This window comes from Macrobrachium rosenbergii, chromosome 48 (genome assembly GCF_040412425.1).
Source record: "Macrobrachium rosenbergii isolate ZJJX-2024 chromosome 48, ASM4041242v1, whole genome shotgun sequence".
In the NCBI taxonomy this organism is placed as follows: Eukaryota; Metazoa; Arthropoda; class Malacostraca; order Decapoda; family Palaemonidae; genus Macrobrachium; species Macrobrachium rosenbergii.
Window position 1 is genome coordinate 173,002 of NC_089788.1, and position 19,360 is coordinate 192,361.

Sequence of the window (19,360 nt, forward strand, 5' to 3'; positions counted from 1 at the left end):
TTCGTAAACTGTTACTGCTCTTGTACTTATGTTCATCTTGTATTCCTCCTATAAGGCTGCCAGTGCCGTCAGTGGACCTCTCTCTGTGCACTTTAGCATTGCTTAAGGTTCTTTGAGGCGTCCCTATGGCCCATAGCTGCAACCCCTTTCATTTCTTTAACAGCACCTCCGTTCACATCCCCTTTCTTCCATCTTACTTTTCTCAACTCTCTCCTAGCAATTGTTTCACAGTGCAACTGCCTTATATTCCCATATGGATGGGAGGAGTTTTATATATGAATTATATATATATATGTATATATATATATATATATATATATATATATATATATATATATATTTATATATATATATATATATATATATATATATATATATATATATATATATATATATATATATATATATATATATATATGAGTGTGTGTGTATATAGTATGTATATATGCATATATATGTATATATATAAATATAATTATGTATATATATTTTATTTATATTTCGATATATATGTGCATAAATTATTTATATATATATTATATATATATATAGATAGATAGATAGACAGATAGATAGTGGCTACATACAGATTTTATACGATTATTTTTTAAAAAATTTTTTTCACTTTCAGTCACACAAAATGCAGGATAAAACGAGAACGCCCTTGCTGTCCATCGTCACAGAATACATCACACGAACCTAAGGTAAGTGTTCTTTTTACTGAAGGAGAGCAGCACTTATAAAAACACTTTAACACTTATTCAAACAAAGTTGAGAATGGAAACGTGAAAGTGATTGGAGAAGTATTATATGACCGAGTGAAAAGTATTATTATGAACTGGCGGAAATAAAGCTCTCTTTTGCTCTCTTTTGCTCTCTTTCGCTCTCTTTCTCAGTATTTCGTTCTCTCTTTTGCTCTCTCTCTCGTTCGCGCTCTCTGGCTTACGCTCACTCAAGCTTATTCGCTCCAACCTGCTTGCTCGTGCTCATTCGCTCACTTGCTCGCTCTTGCTCGCTCACGCTCATTCGTGCTCACTCGCTCGCTTACTCTCACTTGCTCATGGTACCTCGCTCAAGCTTATTCGCTCCCGCTTGCTCGTGTTCATTTGCTCCCTTTGCTCGTTCTTGCTCGCTCACTCTCATTCATGCTCACTCACTGCTCACTTGCTCCCTCTTGCTCGCTCACGCTCATTTGTGCTCACTCACACTCGCTCACTTCACTCCAGCTTGCTCATGCTCATTTGCTCGCTCACTCGCTCTTGTTCACTGACGCTCACTCGCGCTCACTCACCTCGCTCCCGCTTGCTCGCGCTCATTCGCTCACTTACTCTCTTTCTCTCACTCATGATCACTCGTACTCACTAGCTCGCTCACTATCACTCTCTCATGCTTACTCACTATCACTCGCTCATCCTACCTCGCTTGCTCACTCTTGCTCACCCTACCTCGCTTGCTCACTTTTGCTCACCCTACCTCGCTTGCTCACTCTCGCTCACCCTACCTCACTTGCTCACTCCCGCTCACACTACCTCGCTTGCTCACTCCCGCTCACCCTACCTCGCTTGCTCACTCATGCTCTCACGCTCTCTCATTGCAGATTCCATCAACTCCGGGCAAAGGTTGATTACATGTAATTAGAAGTCGTTCTCTGTTTACCGTTTCATGGCTTCAGAGTCAAACACATACATTATTCCCTTAATAATGAGTTTCAGGTGTTCCTGTAAAACTGACTTTTGATCTTCTGTATCTTATTATCTTTTTGTCGCGTCTTTTTCTTTTCGTTTCGTTCCGCGAGACTGTTTTCGCTGCGTGATTGCAGTGAAGAGGTTTTTTTTTATTTTTAAGATGTGGGCGATAGGAAATAAATGTGCTGTTCTAAAGGTTATTGGTAAAAATGTATAATTAGCTTGGTGTGTTATAGTGTGGTGGATCTGTGGAATTTTGTGTAAATACTAATATTTATGTATGTATATATACACACAAATATATATATATATATATATATATATATATATATATATATATATATATATATATATATGTATATATGTGTGTATATATATATATATATATAGGAATATATAAGTATATATATTTAAGGAAGAATGTTATTTAAGGAAGAGCAAGTCCTTCATCGAAGAAAGCCATTTAAAGTAGGAAGTCATTTAAGGCAGAAAGTCATTTAAGGAAGAAAGTCATTTAAAGAAGAAAGCCATTTAAGGAAGAAAGCCATTTAAGGAAGAAAGTCATTTAAGGAGGAGAGTCATTTAAGGCAGAAAGTCTTGTAAGGAAGAAAGTCATTTAAAGTAGAAAGTCCTTTAAGGAAAAAAGTCCTTTAAGGAAGAAAGTCTTTTAAAGAAGAAAGTCATACAAGGAAGAAAGTAATTTAAGGAAGAAAGTCATTTAAGGCAGAAAGTCATTTAAGGAAGAAAGTCATTTAAGGCAGAAAGTCATTTAAGGAAGAAAGGTCTTCAAGGAAGAAAGTCATCTAAAGTAAAGCCATAAAGACGAACTGTAATAGAAACTCCCACGCTCCTCACGGTCTTTGTTTTCAAAAGGCTGCAAATGTGATGTTCTTTCTTTTATTCACTTCCATTTGAATGAATTTTCTCGAGAATGGTCGTTATTCTTGATTGAACTGGGAGCTAAAACTGTTGCTCTAGACATTTACTTATTAATGTTTGATGTGGATAAATGTTTACGTAAATCTTGATGGAAGATGCTGCGCACTTAAAATTTGATGATTATGGTGATAATACTCTCTCTCTCTCTCTCTCTCTCTCTCTCTCTCTCTCTCTCTCTCTCTATCTCTATCTATCTATATATATAATTTATATATATTATATATATAAAATTAGCGAAAGAGACAACTTCAAAAACTGAAGTGGGAACATGAGGTAATTTTACATTTAGTAACTTTACCGATGCATAAAATCTCTCTCTCTCTCCCTCTCTCTCTCTCTCTCTCTCCCTCTCTCTCTCTCTCCCCTCCTACCTGATCACGGTTCATTTATCGTCACAGGTAGACCAATCGTTTCAACCTGACGAACTCAAAACAGATAAATGGCAAAGGTATTTGAATCAAACGGACCTCGTTTGACAGAGGTGAAAATAACGAATTCTCTTACATAAACAAAATTCAAACATCGCCAATAATGGCCTTTACTTAATTAGAGACGAATCGTCGACATTATGTTTTCACTGTGGCGAACATTCGACAGTACGCGCGTGACGTCATCAAAAGAATCACATCTACACAAACAAGTCGCCATTAGCGGTAAATGATTACGGAAAAAACAAATGACATACGAATGGCCTTCATTATTCTCTATTCACAGTATACCTGGGTTGATAGGCTGCACTTTTCAGCCAAATCTGTCGTCAAACGTCGATTGATTGTTGCTTTAAAATACATTTTGCTTGAAAAGTATATTTGTTTATCATCTCCTACGTTAGGGTACTAAACGTGAGGAGGAATTTAAATCCTCATTACTATATAAAAATGGTTTAATCTTACTTTTTATTGGAAGTGCATGTCTGTGACTATTCATACTATGCCTCTCTCTCTCTCTCTCTCTCTCTCTCTATATATATATATATATATATATATATATATACATACATATATATATATATATATATATATATATATATATATATATATATATATATATATATATATGTATATATACATATATATATATTTATATATGTATTTATATACATATATATATATATAAATAGTTATATGTATAATATATATATATATATATATATATATATATATATATATATATATATATATATATATATATATATATATATATACATATATATACATATATATATGATGTATGCGTTCGTGTGTTTCTCCGAGAAGAATCATCAACACATATCCGTCACCTAATTCAAGCGAGACAATAAGTAAAACGTTCTAATCCCCAATAAACTCTAGCACTCTGTTTCGCAACCTGTGTATCAGACCATCTAATCTCTGCTTGAAATAACAGATGTCACATCAATCGGGCCACCAACCCTCTCTCTCTCTCTCTCTCTCTCTCTCTCTCTCTCTCTCTCTCTCTCTCTCTCTCTCTACCTTAGCGATATAAATTCGCGGAAGTATTTATCTATTAGTCTCTGTGTGCAGAGCCAGCATTCCTTTTAATAACCCCGGATTTGTGCGAGTCATTTGGAGAAGGGATGAGACATGAGTTCGACTTTACGACTTTCAGGGGGGGTGGAGGGTGTCCCGTCCACCCCTGGGGAAGGAAGGAGATTATAGCACAAGCAGTTCTTTGCTCTCCGTTTTATTGGCGTTCGTTGTTTATGTGTGTGTGTGTGTGTGTGTGTGAATGTGTGTCTGTGTAGCTCAAGTTATATGGATCCACGAAGGTGGATGTATCAGAGTATGCGCTGGAGTATGTATGTATGCATATGTATATATACTGTTACAGTAAGATTGCGAAACCAGGGATTTCACGAGATCCCTGAGACTTTCAGGGAATTCGTGGAATCACCGACTCACTTAGGGACATTTGATGCCCGAGGGGCTGGTACTAAACTCGGCGAAACAGTGTGGATGAATCGCTGTTTCGCTGTGTTTATTACTAGCCCCTCGGGGTTCAAATGACCCTAAGTGAATTGGCGATTTGACGAAGTCCCTGAAAATTTCAGGGACCTCGAGAAATCCCTGGGTTCACAGTCTTACTGTAAAAATACACACACACACACACACACACATATATATATTATATATATATATATATATATAATATATATTTTCTTGAACTTAAATTTATATATATGACCTGACTCCCAATACGAGTTCCTAATCTGAGTGTTCTGAAAAGGATAGATGTTATAGTATAGATTAAATCTTCATTCTTCACATTTAACCAACTAAAATCTTTCCCCCAGTTTATATAACAACTTACACCTTATAAAGGCCTGTCTGAAAGGCATAACAAAAGTGACAGTGTTCATTAAAGAAAACCAGACGTTATAATAATAGATTAAATCAGGAATTGAAGAGATTTAACCAACTGGGAAAATCTTTCACATACAAGATGTTTATATAATAAACTTACACCAGAAGTTGTAAACAGTAACAGTCTGAAAGGCATGAAAAAGAAAAGAAAAATCATTAGAACACTGTGAATGATGTTATAAGTGAGATAAGTGAGAACATGGTGTCTTCTCGGATGGACTAATAAGTCCTTGGAACATCCTGATCCTTGTAACTCCTCGTAACTCCTGTAATACTACACCAAGCAACGAACAAGATTAGAGGATAAGTTGATTTCTCAATAAAATTTCCACTTATATTTACTATTATCAGCTATAAGTGAGGCCTCTCCATGACATTTGTTCAAATGACCCTTTGGAGAGATAAAATGCCAAGAGATTTGATGCCAAAGAAGTCGCTTTCATGTTGTGGGTATTATACCCCAATGAAGGTACCTAGGGTTATCAAGCATTAATTTTCACACTGACCAAACTGACAGGAATAAAAATGATGCTTATTTATAGATACAGAAATCATCTTCATAGTAATACTGCCCTATAAGATTTTTTCTTCATCTGTGATAAAATCATAGAAAAGTGAAAGAAATCAATAAGTTTGCTACTCTCTCTCTCTCTCTCTCTCTCTCTCTCTCTCTCTCTCTCTCTCTCTCTCGATCCCCTAGGCAGTAACGACAACCAGTAAACAGTAGGCAATAATTGCAAGCATATAAAAGCAGTAAAAGGGAGGGAACAACAGAATAAAGCGTTTAATAGGATTTCATTTTACATATAGCAGCATACCTTTATAGCCTGCACCCCTCTCTCTCTCTCTCTCTCTCTCTCTCTCTCTCTCTCTCTCTCTCTCTCTCTCTCTCTCATAGGTTTATAACAAGCCATCCAACTAGCTATAAAGTTTCATGGTGATTCCTCTGTATAGATCCCTCTCGAAGTAACGATTTGTTTGTATACGGTCCTCTACCGCTGTTGGTGAGGGTATGTCCACAACACATTAAAACATGTGTATCTTACATGTTTGTGACATGTTTATGACATGTTTACGACATGTTTGTGACATGTTTCTGACATGTTTACAACATGTTTGTGACATGTTTATGACATGTTTACAACATGTTTGCAACATGTTTATGACATGTTTGTGACACGTCGATAACTTGTCGCTTACATGTCGCAAACACGTTGGAAACAAGTCAGCGACCCAAAGTGGAGAACGAATCTTTGGAAAATGTTTGATAGCATTAAGAAGCCCTGTTTCTGACTATGTATGAGTAGATGGCTTGTATTCAACCTGTTTATGATGTGTTTACAACAAGTAACTGGCACATATATGTATATGATTTACTGTAATGTGGACGCATCCCACCTTGTCCTTTCAACTTTCCTGTCCCCAAATATTTCTATGATATTCTTTTCTTATTTTTAATTGCTTTACTTTCTACTCAAGTTGAAGGGGGTGGGTGCTTTTATATATATATATATATATATATATATATATATATATATATATATATATATATATATATATATATATATATATATATATATATATATATATAGATATATATATACACATATATATATATCAGTGTTTCTATGAGTACATACATGCAAAATCAATATTTTACCGTCATTTACATATACAGTATCTTCATTTTATCTCCTGTCCTCGTAACTCGGCGATTGCAAACTTTATGATAACAAATTATAATTACTTAATATTTTTCGTTGAACGTTGCCCTAGAATATAGGCCGCAGAACCAACTTCCGTTCGTCTGTTGTCTCAACAAACTCCACGAAATTTATTCAATCCGCCTGAACGAATATGTCGCCTCTATTGCGCATAACCAAGAAGCGAAGAAACGCGCCGTACCATTGCTTGAAACTGAACAGATAAGCGCCATCAATTCCTTAATAGCCCACAAGGGAGGACTGAGTCACTGTCTCTCTCTTTCTCTGTCCCCTGCCCCCCACCATCCCCGTCTCTCTCTCTCTCTCTCTCTTTATCTCTGTCTCTCGTTGGCCGGAACTCTTGCTTCGTTTTATCTCAAATAGCTCGGTGACTTCCTCGTTCGAACTGGTTGCACATTTCCTGAGCAGAACACATGGGATATATATATATATATATATATATATATATATATATATATATATATATATATATATATATATATATATATATATATATATATGTAGTTTGCATGAAGCTATCTAGTAATTCTTTTGGTTCACTCTAAGCTTTCAGTCTTGAGATTTTGTCTTTGCATTAAAATAACTCTCTCTCTCTCTCTCTCTCTCTCTCTCTCTCTCTCTCTCTCCTCACATTGATTCTCCCATCCTATAACATAAATGTTAGGTAGTTACTCGAACCTTTCTTATTGATTATTGAATGTCAACGAGACCAGTTTCTGAAAATCCCTTTGGTATGGAGAGCTGGAAACGGAGGCCATTGCTTAAAATGAACAGCGCTGCTTTGGTTTTCAGAGTGCTTGGAAATGCAAGCAAGGAATGAGTCTATATATATATGTATATATATATATATATATATATATATATATATATATATATATATATATGTAAATCTATACACACACATCATGCTACAATTTGCAGGGCGGTCATATTTACATCTGTTGTAAAAATAAATCAACCCGAATTCATCACGTTCCATCCAAAGGTGACATCACCCTTAAAATCCCCTGGAATAAGAATCAACTCCAAGCGACTTCCAGGCTGAAATACCCTTTATTCACAAGTCTCAACTTTCTTGCTTTGATTCCCAGCGTCTGATGCATTGTGTATTCACTCCATAAATATTCCTTTGTAGCACCAAGGTCTGAAGATTAATTCTCTCTCTCTCTCTCTCTCTCTCTCTCTCTCTCTCTCTCTCTCTCTCTCTCTCTCTCTGTATAAACTATTCATGTGCAACCTTCAGTCGTGGAGAGAAATCCATTTGGCAATTCATTCGGAGGTGTAAATCCTCAGAGTTTTGCATTATTTTGGTTTTTGGCAGAGGAAAAAGATGGCACTGTTTGTCCTGCGCTTGTGCTTCCTCAAGCCAGCAGGAAAGGTAGCATTAGTTGTGGATGTGATAGACCGACTGAATGATTGAGTGTTTGGCTGTCAGTGATTGATTGATTGGCAGATATGTCTCTACGGACTGGCGTGCCAAAGTGATTGATATAGGTCTGGTCATGTATGCTGTTACAAAAAATTCTGAAAGGTTAAAAAATTTGTGAAAATAAGGTAAAAATTCTGAAATAATTTAAAATTCTAAAACTAAGGTAAAAAAAAGTCTGAGAAAAAGGCAAAAATGTCTGAAGATAAGGTTAAAAATGCCTGAAAACAAAGTAAAAATTCTGAAAGTAAGGTTAAAAAAGTCTGAAAATAAGATAAAAATTCTGAAAGTAAGGTTAAAAAAGTCTGAAAATGAAGTAAAAATTCTAAAAATAAGGTTTAAAAATGCTTGAAAATAAGGTTAAAATTCTAAAAATAAGGTAAAAATCCTGGAAATAAGGTTAAAAATGTCTGAAAATAAGGTAAAAATTCTGAAAATAAGGTTAAAAAATTTCTGAAAATCAGGTTAAAAATTCTGAAAATAAGCTTAAAAAAATGTCCGAAAATAAGATTAAAATAACTGAAAATAAGGTAAACATTCTGAAAATAAGGTTAATGTCTGAAAATAAGGTAAACATTCTGAAAATAAGGTTGAAAAATTCCGAAATTCAAGCTTCCAAAGAATACGGTGTTCATTTGGAAGTTATAGAAGATAACAGGAAATAAAGAAAGAGGAAATCAGTTATTATAAAAGAAAAAAGATATATGAACGATTTAACAATTAATAAATAAAAATATAAAAAAAATTCTCAAAATACAAGGTGAATTGTTTTAGGGTATAGTAATGCCCTGCATCTTTGAAGTTCAGGGGTCCTAGTAAGACTGAATTGTTCTTCTCCCACGAGAACATGGGAGGGATATGGAATCAATTCTGAAAGGACATAATTATTCGTTGTTCTTATTTGGCAGGCTTTCCTTGTTGGCAATCCCATCCTTGTTTGCAATCCCATAATGACACTCAGTTGTTCATTCAACATAGAATGAAGAAGCTCTTCCAGTCGAACCTATATCAAAAGAATATCTACGTCGTCCCTTAACTTCTTCTATCTTCATGAACTGCAACTTTTGCATATCTATGCATATGCAGTCTTTCATTCGTATGCACTTGCAGATAGACAGCCAAATGCTTCCGAAATTCCCGGACACACTTCGTTATATTGGGGGAACGTGTTGAAATTTCATGGGACTCAGCTCAAATTGTGAGGAAATTCAACCTCTCGCCAATTCTATTCATGTGTATTCCGTTCCTTACACACGTGGTGTATATGTATATGTATATGTATATGTATATGTATTTATGTATATATGTGTGTGTGTGTTATATACGATTATCTCTCTCTCTCTCTCTCTCTCTCTCTCTCTCTCTCTCTCTCTCTCTCTCTCTCTCTCTATATATATATATATATATATATATATATATATAATATATTAAACCTGATACCATCTGCTATTTAATTGTCAAACGGGCAATTCATTAAAATGCCATACCATCATGATTCCCTCTTAGCTATAAAATAAGCAAGTGTGTATCCCACATAGGTTTTCCTGTGTAATATTCTGTAAAGTAAAATATTATGCCGGCTTTGTCTGTATATCCGCACTTTATTCTGTCCGCACTTTTTCTGTCCGCCCTCAGATCTTAGAAACTACTGAGGCTAGAGGGATGCCAACTGGTATGTTGATCATCCACCCTCCAATCATCAAGCATACCAAATTGCAGCCCTCTAGCCTCAGTAGTTTAGATTTTATTTAAGGTTAAAGTTATCCATAACATTGTAGGACAGGCCACCACCAGGCCGTGGTTAAAGTTTCATGGGCCGTGGCTCATACAGCATTAAACCGAGACTACCGAAAGATAGATCTATTTTCGGTGTCCTTGATTATACGATGTAGCGGCTGTACAGAAAACTCGATTGAGCCGAATAAACTTCTGCGTGTTTTTTAATTGTTAATATTTAACAAACTGGCTTCATTCTTTGCTATCTTTAATAACATCTAAAGTTTCCTTCTGGTACACACTGGCCACCTGTCCTGTCACGCAAAGTTATTAACTTTTTTTCCAATTTGTAAATTGAGACTTCGGAGAATAACACTATCGCGAATAACGCCAAATAAATATACTTCCCATTTCTCTTTTAATCCTTTTTCCTCGATCCCACATACGAAAATCTGGGCAAGGAACATTTAATCATACGGAGAGAATCTGAATGGGGTCATTGCCTTGGAAAACGTGGAATGACCTAATTCATCACGTCGCCTTTTCCAGGAGACCATCAAACCGCCACATTGCTAAGGTTCCATCTCCCAAGATTTGTTCCAAAGATGCGCATCTTCTGCAAGCACCCGACCTTGTGCCATCGTCTTCTGATTCCCCATCGTCGTTCTGCCATTTTCATCGGCGTATATCTCTCTTTCGTCGTGGCGACGCCGCGTACTTTCAGGAATGTAGGAATGGAATTGGAATATACAATTTCGGCCAAAGGCCAAGCGCTGGGATCTATTAGATGAGGTCATTCAGCGTTGAATTGTTCGAAGAAGGTTGAGGAAAGCAAGACGGAAGAAAGAGAATAGGAACGGAGGTACAGTAAAAGGAATGTAAGGGGGTTGCAAGTAGGGGCCCGAAGGGATGATGCAAAAGAACCTCAAGCAATGCCTACAGTGCACCGCTTAAAGTGCACTTATTCTGAGCAGTTTTCGTAATTGCTCCTGGGAACAGGTAGAACATCAGGTCAATATATATATATATTGTATATATGTATATATATATATTATATATATATATATATATATATATATATATATATATATATATATATTGTATATATGTATATATATATATATATATATATATATATATATATATATATATATATATATATATATATATATATATATATATATATATATATATATATATATATATATATATATATATATATATATATATATATATATATATATGTGTGTGTGTGTGTGTGTGTGTGTGTGTGTGTGTATATATGTGTGTATGCGCGCGCGCAATCGTGCGTGCTACCTATGACCATAAGAAAAGATCATACGAGTTAATTGGAAAGAACTTAACAAAAATTTCCTCAAAGGATCCATTGTTATCATCATCACTGATATGAAAAATAGCTAGAACCGTTTCGCGTCATTTTAAAAGTATTAAGAATATTTAAACTTGGCATTACATATGCAAAAAAAAAAAAACTCACTAAATAACGTCAATTTTGATCACGGTTTCCATAAGATAATCATACGAGAGAGAGAGAGAGAGAGAGAGAGAGAGAGAGAGAGAGAGAGAGAGAGAGAGAGAGAGAGAGAGAGAAGTTCCACCTTCAACTTTCATTCTTCCCCTTTTCCGTCTGGTCGTCGTAAAACTTCATCTCATCCTCTGTGTCAACAGTGATTCCATTCATGCGAATTCAGACGTAGAGGGACACCGTAGTAAAACTCCGCCGTCTGTTTTCATTAGATTTATGAATAAAAAAAAAACTCTCGCGTTTTTCCCGTTTTCTTTCCTCCGTTTTCTATGCCGGGTAAAGAAGAGAAATCCCATTGGCTGTGTTTGCACATACAGAGAACGAGAGACAGGAAGGCATACTGGCTTACTGGGTTGGGGAGGAGGGGGGGGGCTGTTTGAAGAGAGGGCTGCAACCCCTTTCATTCCATGTATAATATCTCTGTTCATATTCTCTTTCTTCCATCTTATTTTCCTCATTCCTCTCCTAACAATTGTTCCAATGTTATTTATTTTATTTAGGTGTGGCTTGAATCACAGCTCTTTGCTTTGATTTATCGACGCTACCTTTTGTGCGTACAGGTGTGTACGAAAGCTCTGAATTTTAGTCAGTTCCTAATAAGCTTTCTATTATTCAATGGCATTATTCTCTGAGACTATCTTTTTATTTAGACTTTTTTCAGTTATCTTCTTTTTATCTTCAGGCAATCTTCTCAGGAATAAGGAAAAATTATTCACGTTTCTTGCTATTTGCCTATCATAATCGACGGACCGTTTCCTCGCCTATCGGAGGCGTCTTCAGGACTAAATTACAAGCTGACATAAACAGTTTGTATTTGCGTCAATGCAGGGATTTTACGGAACAGATAATGAAAATGAAATGAACGGCAGGGAGATCAGCATCTTGGCCTGACTTTTCTCCTGGTGGGAGTTGTTTTTCTCATTCTTTCTTCCTTTCTTTTAGTTTTCTGTAAAAGAAAACTTTGAGAACTCTTTCATCTTTCTTTTCCGCCATCAGATCTTAAAAACTGCCGAGGCTAGAAGGCTGTAAATTGGTATGTTGATCATCCACCCTCCAATCATCAAACATACCAACTTCCAGACCTCTAGACTCAGTAGTTTTTATTCTATTTAAGGTTAAATTTAGCCATAATCGTGTGTCTAAGAACGCTATAGGACATGCCACCACCGGGCCGTGGCTAAAAGCTTCATGGGCCGCGGCTCATACAGAAAACTCGATTGCGCCGAAGACACTTTTACTTGTTTTCCTCTGGGATGTCTTAAGGTTCTATATGTTTGGTTTTATGAAATTTAGAGGCTGTCAAGCCAAGCACAACGACACTTCCGTCAGTTTAGACCTCAAAGTAGTGGAAAGACGGAGTTAGAGCGGTTGGACAGCAAGATAAAGAGATCCGAATATCGAAGGATCCAAAGGTGGAAATGGGAGCAAACCCCACAATTGCACAAAGAATGAATTGTTAGAGGTGTTGGACAGCAAGATGGAAGAAAGGTAGGGAATAAAGGTCAAGTAAAAGGCTGAAAAGTGGGTGCAACAACGAACACCCTTTAGTAACGCCTACAGTGAGCCGTGTAAGGTGCACAGACAGCACTATCCCCCTAAGGGAAATTCTCCTGTACCGATTATACACAAAGTCAGACCAGAACATCTGTTCCCAGAGACAATCATAAAGATATAAATATGAAAAGCAAACTCAAAGCATATCATTCCTCTCCCCCACCCCCTTCCCTTGAGACTCAAAGCAAATGAAACTGAAAGCAAGCACGCTATCATTTCCCTTGCACAAGCAAACACGAGAAAACAAGGAAACATTGCTTTTTCGAGTAGCATGGAACTAATGACTCCCAGGAGGCAGAGAAACAACATCGCATAAAATGGCAAAGATTGGTCCCGTTCCCCATCTCAGTCGTTCAGATCAGGCTGCTGTAGTTTTGGAGAGACACAGAGCTCTGCGTGTCTGGTCCTCTTTCTGTCCAAGGATTTATGTTATTATTATTATTATTATTATTATTATTATTATTATTATTATTATTATTATTATTCAGAAGATAAACCCGTATTCATATGGAACAAGCCCAACACAGGAGCCATTGACTTGAAATTCAAGCTTCCAAAGTTGATGGTGTTCAGTTGAAGAAGTAACATTATTATTATTATTATTATTATTATTATTATTATTATTATTATTATTATTATTATTATTATTATTATTATTATTCAGAAGATGAACCCTATTTATATGGAACAAACAAACATTGACTTGAAATTCAAGCTTCAAAGAGTGTGGTCTTCTTTTGGCATTATTATTTATTATTATTATTATTATTATTATTATTATTATTATTATTATTATTATTAATTAATTATTATTGTTCAAAAGATGAACCCGATTCATCTGAAAACAAGCTCACCACAGGGGCCATTGACTTGAAATTCAAGCTTTCAAAGAATATTATGTTCATCTGCAAGAAGTAACAGAATGTAACAGGGTATACGGAAACAAGAGATAAGTTCTTAGAAAAGAAAAAAATAAGTTGACAAATCAATAAATAACTTGATTAAAATGTACATAAATCATTAAAATAAAAGGAGAATTGTTTTAGGGTAATATTGCATCTTTCCTTGAAATTTTGAAGTTCCATTTGCACAGATTCTTCAGAGACTTTTCCACAGCCCAACGGTATCTTGTGTATTATCCTATCTCAGGTGTAAAGTGGTTATCTTATCACTAATCAAGGAACCAGGTGGCAATATAAGATTAATAATATGATTTCCAAGCCTCATTTTCCATCCTTACAATTACTGTGGTTATAAGGAAACAATAGTAGCATGAATTTTGAAATGGAGATTGAAAAGGGGAATCAAACAGATTCCCGAAAGCTTTCTGTTTAGATCTATTTTTAAACATATGTACCCAAGCAAAACTTCTGAATTTTTTCTCCAGTCATTAGTTATGAAAGCTTGAAATTCAAAACATTTACTAAGATTTGTCATGTATGAATAATCTACTCCTTCTTGAAATACTTTAGAATGAGGAAAATTGCTATATAAATAAGCTAAAAATAAGCAAATGCTAAAAGTAAGCAAAAGATAAAGTAAGCAACTGCTAAAAGCAAGCAAACGCCAAAAGTAAGCAAATGTTAAAAGTAAGCAAATGATAAAAGTAACGAAAGCTAAAACTAAGCAGATGCTAAAAGTAAGAAAAAGCTAAAAATAAGCAAATGCTAAAAGTAAGGAAACACTAAAAGTAAACAAAAGCTAAAACTAAGCAGATGCTAAAAATAAGCAAAAGCTAAAAGCATGTGCTAAAAGTAAGCAAAAGCTAAAAGTAAGCAAATGCTAAATGTAAGCAAATGCTAAATGTAAGCAAATGCTAAAAGTAAACAAAAGTTAAAAGTAAGCAAATGCTAAAAAAGTAAGCAAAAGCTACAAGCAAAAGTTAAAAGCAAGCAAAAGCTAAAAGTAAACAAAAGTTAAAAGCAAGCAAATGCTAAAAAAGTAAGCAAAAGCTACAAGCAAATGCTAAAAGTAAACTAAAGCTAAAACTAAGCAAAAGCTAAAAGTAAGCAAAAGCTGAAATGTAGCAAAGCAGCATTCGCTGCTTTTACTGTGTTTTCGTGATCGGCAGAGAGCGAAAGCTGACCTCCCAAGTGGGAAATGTGAGGTATGAATTACGACCTCCTCCGTAAGTATATATATTTTTTCCCTCCTCGAAACAAGAGAAGAGGAAGAATTACGAAGCATGGTTTGGAAGGACCAGAGCCAATATTTTTCGGACCTGAAATCGTTGGCGTATCCGAACCAAAAAGGCTTTTGACACTCCTTGTGGTAAACGGCTCTATAAAACCTTTAGCCCTTTACTCTCTCTCTCTCTCTCTCTCTCTCTCTCTCTCTCTCTCTCTCTCTCGTCTCTCTAGCTCCTGACCTGTCACGGGTTAAAAAAAAAAAAACATCTTTTATAGCAATGTGTCAAAATTTGACAAATCTAATGAAAGTATGTCCCAAACTTTTAGATATTTAATTCAAAATACTTTCCAGTTTTTAAATGAAAGTATGTCCTCAAACTTTAGATATTACATAAAATACTTTCCAATTTTTAAACCCAATTTTTAATCTCATGAGTAATAATTTAGTTTTCAATATCCATCATTAAATTACCTGATTAAACAACCTTTTTTTAATGTATAATGATCATTCATAAAATTTCTCCACAGTTCCACAAGTAATGCAACTGTATCGTCAATTTTACTTCACGTTCTCGGACGAATTAATGTTAAAACCAGTCCTCCATAACTATACAAGGTTTGGTCATTTTAACATTCTTAACATCCGCATCTGCAATGCATTACTACCCTAATGCTATTCTTCTTGCATTTCAATACATTTCTATCTATTCACTAATTTATCATTTTATTTTTTCTTTTTAAATAAGTGAGATCTCTTCTTTTTGTATGTCCCTTTAATTTCTCTAACTTCCTAATGAACACCATAATATTCTTTGTAAACTCGAATCTCAAATCAATGGCCCCTGTGGTGGGCTTGTTCCGTAAGAATAGGGTTCAGATTAATTATTGGCAAACGTTCAATGACCTTCTATCTCTGAGGAATGAAAATAAATTCTGTATAAAGATTTATCTAGGCATAAATCTCCGAATTCATTGTTAGTAGCAATATACATATATCACACGTAAAAGTGATTTAACACTGGTGTATATGCTGGCGTGTGTGAGAGGGCTTTCCTGAAGAAAGATGGCTAATGGTAACAGTAGTGCAGTTTATGTTTGTTTGTGTGTATATATATATATATATATTTATATATATATATATATATATATATATATATATATATATATATATATATATATATATATATATTTGTATATGTATGTTATATATATATATATATATATATATATATATATATATATATATATATATATATATATATATATATATATATATATATATGTATATTTTCTGACTCACATCAGGATTTTATATACCAAGGTCTTTCAATCTGATAAGGCAAGGGCGTGGATGGTCGAAACAGCTGTCCCTTTGAAATAAACTAATATTGAATAATCGACACAAGTCATGGAAAGAAAACATGTTCTTTCAATTGGTATGCATAAAAAAGCTGGTATGGAAGCAGTTATCTTGCCCAGGTAATTCCTTGTGTGCAGTGGCACTCAGGTTCCAACTTCCTTTATGACTTGTATGGCTTAGGAGGTAGAGCGAACTGGATGACCACTCATCAATCATAATTCCCCTTCGGTATCATTTCCGAGGTAGGGCGAATTAGACAACCACTTATCAATAATAATTCCCATACGGTATTATTTCCGAGGTAGAGCGAATTAGATAACCACTTATCAATTATAATCCCACTGCGGTATTATTTCCGACATAGAGCGAATTGGATATTAAGCGACATTGTATCTTGATGCTTGGTATTATGCGCATGTTTGTGTATATGAACGAGAGTAGGTATATTGCTTCATTTACTGAAACATTTAGCAGTTTTCCCCGACACGAATGTGTCATCCCAAACATCTGATATTTCACAGGCAATATGAACATCGTTCAAAGCGAAAAGTATACTTAATTATCATGCGTTCTCTGTCCATTACTGTAATTACGCTTCGAAGGCGTTGGCGTTGGCGTTGATCGATTGAGTTGGAAACGCGTTATGCCTGGCGTCAGACGCAGAACATAATGCTGGTAAATTTGGTAAATTTTATTTCCCCGTCAAGATGCATTTGCATTGAAAGTATTTATTTGACGTAGATACTTCAAACTGCAACAAATAGACTGGTGTCATTATTCATCAGCTTGTCAATGTCTGTCTGAACAAGGAGTCTATAAAAGTCTCTTGTTCGTTAACTTAGGAAAATACGAATTACTTTCAAATTTTGATATTTTTTTAATGAGGTCTATTTTGTCTATTTCATTCTTTGGAGATGTGCTAATCATATGGAGAGAGAGAGAGAGAGAGAGAGAGAGAGAGAGAGAGAGAGAGAGAGAGAGAGAGAGAGAGAAAATACCAAAAGCGCTTACTGTGGTTCAAGAGTGTTTCCTTAACACATGAGAGAGAAGAGAGAGAGAGAGAGAGAGAGAGAGAGAGAGAGAGAGAGAGAGAGAATACCAAAAGCAGCCTTTACTGCGGCTGAAGCAATGTTTCCTCAATGCCTGCTTCATGCAAAGCAATAATTCTCTGAGAGAATTTCACCCGAATAGAATAGTTGTATAACTTGCGTAACTTGACAGAATTTAAATGCGTCTTGTTTCTGTCCAGCTCCGCTTTCATCTGAATTTCATCCGTGGAAGAAAGTAGGTCACTTTCCCTCAAAGGAAAGCTGGACAGGTTTTGTGCCTTGAGACAAATCTATGCGCTGTTTGAAATGAGCTTTTTTTGCGTTCGTCAGTGGGATCAGTTGATAAGTGTTTGGTTTCAAGTCGTTTTCAGTTAATTTCGATTTTATTATTATTATTATTATTATTATTATTATTATTATTATTATTATTATTATTATGTTGTTGTTGTTGTTGTTGTTGTTATAATATAATAATAATAATAATAATAATAATAATAATAATTATTATTATTATTATTATTATTATTATTATTATTATTATTATTGGTGAAAAAATTCACAACGGTGTAAATGTGTTTATATATATTTTAGAACTATATATATAATAGATATATATCTAATTTTACGCCATTTTAGTGGCCATGTTATTATTATTATTATTATTATTATTATTATTATTATTATTATTATTATTATTATTATTGGAGAATAAATCCACAATGGTATGAATGTAAATATTTATTATAAATATGTATATATAATAAAAATATATATAACAAATATATATTTACATTCACACCATTGCGGATTTTTCACCGTTTGAATGATGACGAATTTAAGTTATAAAGCTGAATTTCCGATTTAAATAAACCAAGACATAAATGACGCCACTGAAACAAACAAAAGCCGTTCCAGTTAAACTTCTCTCAGGAAACATTCGCCCAAGAAAACACTGACTGGAAAAAGCGATTAGGAGTTTTTGGTCTCTCTCTCTCTCTCTCTCTCTCTCTTGTAAAGGCAAACCTTCCTCTCCTGGAAGTAGGAATGAGGAACAGAACAGAACCAGGATGTCCAACTCTCTCTCTCTCTCTCTCTGCTGCAGAGTCGAAGGTCCAGACGTTGCACCAGAGTTTGGAAGACGAAGCGAAAACGAATCTCTTTGTTTACCCTGACGCCAAATCTTTCCTTCCGCTTCTCGTCTCCTTAAATGTTTCCTGGTGTTGGCTTTTTCCATTAAAGTTCTTCCTTTTTATATGTATAAGAATAAACAGGGATTAAAGGAGGGAAAGATTCATTATGATTTATGAATCATTGAATCATTGTTGTAGGGATGAAGCGTAGATTGGTTTTAAGGGCAGTCTGATTGTTTCTCCTAGAAGAAAGTTCTATAAAAATAATATTATGATGAAATTGTCGTATAACAAGAAAAACACATCGAATAATGAATTGCCTGGATGATTTCCATTATTGTTTGTTAGGATAAAATAGGAAAAATCTTATCAAAACACTACAAACTTCATTGTAATTTGAGCTGAGAGATACAAGCCCACCCAGAACCTTAGAATTTGGATGTTACTGAGGAGAGAACTAAAAAAAAATGAAGTATATATATATATATATATATATATATATATATATATATATATATATATATATATATATATATATATATACGCCATCTACCACCAGATCTAAATCAAACACACGTGGAAATACCATTTACGTTTTTATTTTAATGTCTTGTGGCTTCCACGATAATCTCCTTGAAGATAAACATAAAGAGACTTCAACCCTTTGAAGTTACAGAATTCGTCTTGATCTTTAGTTCAGAGAAAATAAAGATAGTTTCGAAATCCAGCGGATGATCGA

At 34.8% G+C, this 19,360-nt stretch overlaps 1 long non-coding RNA gene across 1 annotated transcript in view; it reads left to right on the plus strand.

Moving 5' to 3' along the window:
- Nucleotides 1–19,360, plus strand: part of LOC136831167 (uncharacterized) — a 380,924-nt gene that overhangs the window by 17,965 nt on the left and 343,599 nt on the right. The window contains exon 2 of the long non-coding RNA XR_010850789.1: nt 632–704. This is a non-coding gene — a long non-coding RNA (uncharacterized lncRNA). The remainder of the gene's footprint in view (nt 1–631; nt 705–19,360) is intronic.